This window comes from Nomia melanderi, chromosome 4 (genome assembly GCF_051020985.1).
Source record: "Nomia melanderi isolate GNS246 chromosome 4, iyNomMela1, whole genome shotgun sequence".
Taxonomy (NCBI): Eukaryota; Metazoa; Arthropoda; class Insecta; order Hymenoptera; family Halictidae; genus Nomia; species Nomia melanderi.
Window position 1 is genome coordinate 10,896,050 of NC_135002.1, and position 5,199 is coordinate 10,901,248.

Genomic DNA, 5,199 nt, shown 5'->3' on the forward strand with positions numbered 1-5,199 from the left:
AGTGGTATCGTTCCATAGTACAGTTTCGACGCTCATCAAGTTCAGTTCGCATTGCGACGTGCATCGCGGCGTGTCCTCGCGCTCTTTTTCACCCTTCCCGTCTCTCTCCCTCTCCCTCGCTCTCTTTCTCCCTTTTTGCCTGTGCCTCTCCTCACCCTCGATTATCGAGCATTGAACCGACCGGGTGGATCGTAACCGAACGGAGACGTGTCTCGAATGCAATCGGAACGCATCGCGCCGTGATACAACACCACGGGACCGTCGTTGTTCGCGAATCGTCCGCGGTCTTCCGGATTCTCGTTTTTTCCCGTTATCTCGTTCGTTCGCACGATGAACCGAGGAAGCAGTTGGCCGACTGTGATGCAACGTCGAATGTTCGCGAGGTTTCTTGCTTTTTTTGATTATTCTGCGTTTTCTTTCGAACGGAGACACGACGGATTGTGAACTCTCGGAGGACATCGTGGGAGTTTGTTTGATTTCGTACGGAATGTTTCGAGGAGAGACGGTTTATTTTCGTTGATTTATTTGATTTTTCACTCCTTTCCTCCAAGAAGAACCCTGGGACATGACAAGTGTGTCGGTTTCGTGGATTACGAGGAAGAACAGCCCAGCCGGAAGTGCGATCGATCGGTGCGGGAAGAAGATGAAGATGCGTGAGTCTGTGCTCCTTGCGTTCACTGCGGGCTTCCATGTACCAACTTTTCAAAATTCATAAGGCACGCGGTGAATGCCAAGAGCGGACCATACTCAACGTTCCCATTAACGAGAATCCTCCGATGGACCCCGGCCGGACGAAGCTCCACGGCCGTCAACGTACTCTTGTCGCCACGACAGGTCAGTTCGATCTATACTCTCACGTTCCAGCAGCTCGTGTTCGTTTCCTTCGTCCCCGTAATCCTCGTAGATCCGTTGGGAACGTTAGCGAATCGACATGATTGTATCCTGCGTTCGAACTCTTGTAAAAAGGATTGTAGTGCTCCGCATCGACACCCTCCTCCCGTAGGTAGCTGTTCCCGAAGAGCGTATGTAGCGACGAGTATCTAAACTGTGTATCTAAACGTTTTTTTTAATAAAAGCATCGTTAGCCCCCGTACATTGTGCTTGCGTTTCTCAATCATACACCTGCAGTATCTCGCCACCGTTCCTCCCGTACTCAGGTAAGATCCGTAGTCCACGTTCTCAACCGCCGCCGAAGGAAACCACCTTTACTCGAAATCCCATTACATTGCGTTCCCACGAATCAATTCTCGTCTCCCACCCCCAACGAACTCACGATTAAAACAAACGATTACCAAATCGCTGCGAAAAACTGTAAACTCAACATTCGCCAGACGTTCGAACTCGATCAGATTCAATAGACGAACGAACACCAGTTCGCCCAATGGGAACGCAGCAATTAAAAAGACTCTCAATCCGATCAGCTTCGATCCAACGTACCGATGTCCATTCCACTCCCTTCCGATCCGCGTTTCGACTTCCTTCGCTCCTTCGGCCCCGCTCATCGTTCAAGGACACCGAGGAAAGGATCGCCGCGGGGGTGGACGCGCGTCGACGTAAAAATTATCCGCTTGGCCACCCCCACCCTCGAGATACACTGCTGTACAGTCGAAGTAATCTGCATCGGGCAGCAATCGTTTTAAGTGTTCCGGCGTGGCACCGCGAACGGGGAGACAAGGATGGAAAGAGCACGGAACGATGGAAGCTTAAAGTCGTAACCCTCTGCCCCCTCCAGCCCCGTCATCGTAATGGAAATTGGGGAATTCCCGGGCGTACGACGAAAACGGCTGGTTGTATCGACCGGGTCCTCATCCGCGGAACGGGCAAACACGAGAACGATGGAGAGGCAGCGGGGTGAGAGGCAACGGCGGCTCGGTAGGGGGCGGTTTAAGGGTGGACGTACGTTGCCTGGCAACCCATCCCTCCTCGCAGCATCCCCCTGGACCACTCGCTCGCATCCACCGACGACGACGACGCGTTACCGATGCCACCTCCGCTCGCCCCTCTTCCTCTTCCTCCGCGGTAGCGCGCGACCAGGGTAGGAGCGGGTGGCTGCTATCCCGTTAGAACGTTCTATCCCGTTCTACCCCAATCTCGGAAACGCGTGCGGTTTCTCTTTCCACCTCGTCCTCCTCTCCGACTCTTCGTCTCCCTCTGTTTTTCTGTCTCTAGCCGCCTGCCTCTTTTTCAGAAGCGTCCGACACTCCGCGCAGCTTCCTCCATTATTCAGGACCGATGCTCAACCACTGTCCCTTTTCCGTCCATTTCCACCCCCGAGCCGAAGGGGTATCCGATCTTTTTCCTCTTTATCTCCTTCCATCCCTTTCTCTTTTTTCCTTTCCCCCTTCTGTTCGTTTCTTTCCAGCTTTCCACCGAGCGACGCCGAGAAATGCGGAGAACTCTCCGGGATAATGGAAGTCTGAGAACGCGAATTAGACGCTTGCCCGGGGACCGCAGGTTATTGACGATCGGCGCGTGGAATACGGACACGGCCGGAATTGTCTCGGCCAGTGGTTCTCGATCGTACCGCGTTCGACGGTCGATTAACGGTTTGACTGCGCGAACATGTACGTCCGTGAAAGTGCGAAAGACGAATCGAATTAGAATGGTGAACGTCGCGCGACACACGTTGACACTGCATGGCTCGTAGTAGTACGAAGGCTGTGGTTTGATGAGCTACGAGAATTATTTATTTAATGGATAGGCAAACCGAGAACTAGTCGGTAATGAATAACCCTACAATCGCACATGACAAATTAATTCATTTCAGTTCAACACTTTGACTGCCGTGTGATCTAGACTCGAGAGACGCAACTTTTCGTGTAGGATTAGATTGATTTTTTCGGTGACATATCGTGCGAACTGAATTTTGTGGGATCTATATGCAAGAAGGTCAAGAGAGCAATCGCTGCGAGGAATCTTGACTTTGCAGTTTCCGTTTTGTTAAGCTTCGAGAACGTAAAATTTTGACGAACACTGATTCTGCAGTCAGCGTATTAGAAATATAATAGAAACGCTAAAGAAGTGATTCTTCTCGAGAATGTTATAGAAAAACGTGGTTTTGTTTCTTAATCTACTTTTCTAGAGAATCGTTTTTAAGAAAGTGCATTTCTTTCGTGTGCAATTACTGCGCGATTTTCTTCAGAATCTTTTTCTTGATGTTGAAAATTTCGATTGATTACTGCAACATATTAGTCGTGCGTTTGAGAATTTCAACGTTTAATTTAGGAATAATAGAGATCTTTTTAAATTAAAATATTTTACTGATGAGGGATTACAGTTTCAGGAAATGAATTGGGAACTGACAAAAGGATTGGGAATCACTGATCTAGACCGATTGCCTCGAATATTAAACTTACTAACAAATACGAAACTACTAATGATTTAATCAAGCATGAAGAATGAAAAATAAAATTAATTTAGATTAACAGGTTTGATTAAATTTAGAAAGGCGTTGAAAGTAAAATGTTCAAAACTATTTTACATGAGTTAAACAACTAAACTACAAATTTGACGATATTCAATGTATTATTCGAATATTCCACTATTCGAATATTTTTATAGGAAATGGAAGCTACCGTTTATAATCCACAGAGTCTTTTACCAGCGACGCAAAATAATCCTCTCACCACGTATTCTGGAGTATCCTGTACACCGCTAATAACTCGAAAAATCACGAGTCTCCTTTCGTCGTCTCGACGATTTCCAATGAATCGATACTACTTTAAATAGACGTAGATATACATATCAAAGTAGTTTAGTACAAATAGATTGTTCCACTGACATTATAAAACACTGCATTGAAAAATATATGGCCAACCGTGTCTTTCTCATGACAACAAATTAAAGGTACTCTATCCCACCAACTAGAAACAATTTTTACAAAAGAAAATATGTCTTATCCAACTATGGCGAAACATATTGAAACTCCATAATACTTCTCGTGTCAGCGACACTTTCGATATAGATATAGAATATTCTAATATTAAAAGTTCTATTCCGAAGTATAGAATATTTAAATGAAAGATATCTTTGATAAACGATTTGAAACAGTGGTCGGCCATTTTTGTTTTGTCGGACCGTAGACCCGTGTCCGTCGATTAACCGTAATTAGCATTCGAATAACAGTACAATACAGACTATTTTTGCAAGCGGACAGTACGAGGGATCTGCTAACAGAAAGAAATAGATCATTGTTCAACTGCATGATGTAACGATTATATAAATAAACGAACGTACGAAACAAAGCATTACGTTTTCCTGTGATTCAGAGACGCACCGGGAACGATCGAAACCTCTCCCTTAATTGCGCAGCTGTTCTTCTCTTCGCTTTTAAATAGAATCATCCTCCAGTGTCACGACACGATTAGTTTTGTAACGATTCCCCCGATTTCTTGCCCGTCCCTCCCCCTCTTCTAGTCGTTTCGCTCGTCGATCGCATTAAACGATCCATGGATTGATCACGCAATAAAGGATAATCCGAGCGAAAACGCTTGTTAACTCCTTCCCCAGACTTTTTGCTCTTTCGAGTGTATCGTCCTGTCGAGTGTTTTTCTTTCGGATCGTTTGAAAGCCACCCTGAAAGGTTTCGCCGATCCGACTGCGATTAGACTTAACCCCTTAACCGTCGAATTCTCGCACACAATATTATTTGCGGACTTTGACGAAGGATTAGTCTTATTACCATTTCTTGGTGAACATAATATTCTTGCGATTTGGTACCTAGTATAAAAAGCTTTCCGTTTTAAAGATAAAGTAAATCGTATTCTTGAATTTTATAAAATTAGGTAAAAAGAAACCTATGTAGTAAGATTTCATATTGCTTTTCGTGAATTCATGCACAAGAGGTTAGTGCCTCGTTTCCTGTCGATTTACGATTCGAAGATTTATATAATTCGCCAATCGAAGAATATGTAAATGAATTGCGCGTTCTTTCACATTCAAACGCAGATTTGCGTATCGACGTTGCAAGAAAGTAAACACGTTATTCAGTAGTTAATAATGATACCGAGAGAACAGCGTACAAAATTATTTCAACAAAATTAACCAGAAACAAAATAATCTTTTAATTAATTGAAACATTGTATCGACCAGTTTGCTTATTGTCACGTAAAAGGTATTCTTCCCAACAGTGTTTGAAATTTTTTAAAATTTCGCTCTTCAAAATTAACAATACATCATATAAAAATAAATGAGTAATGA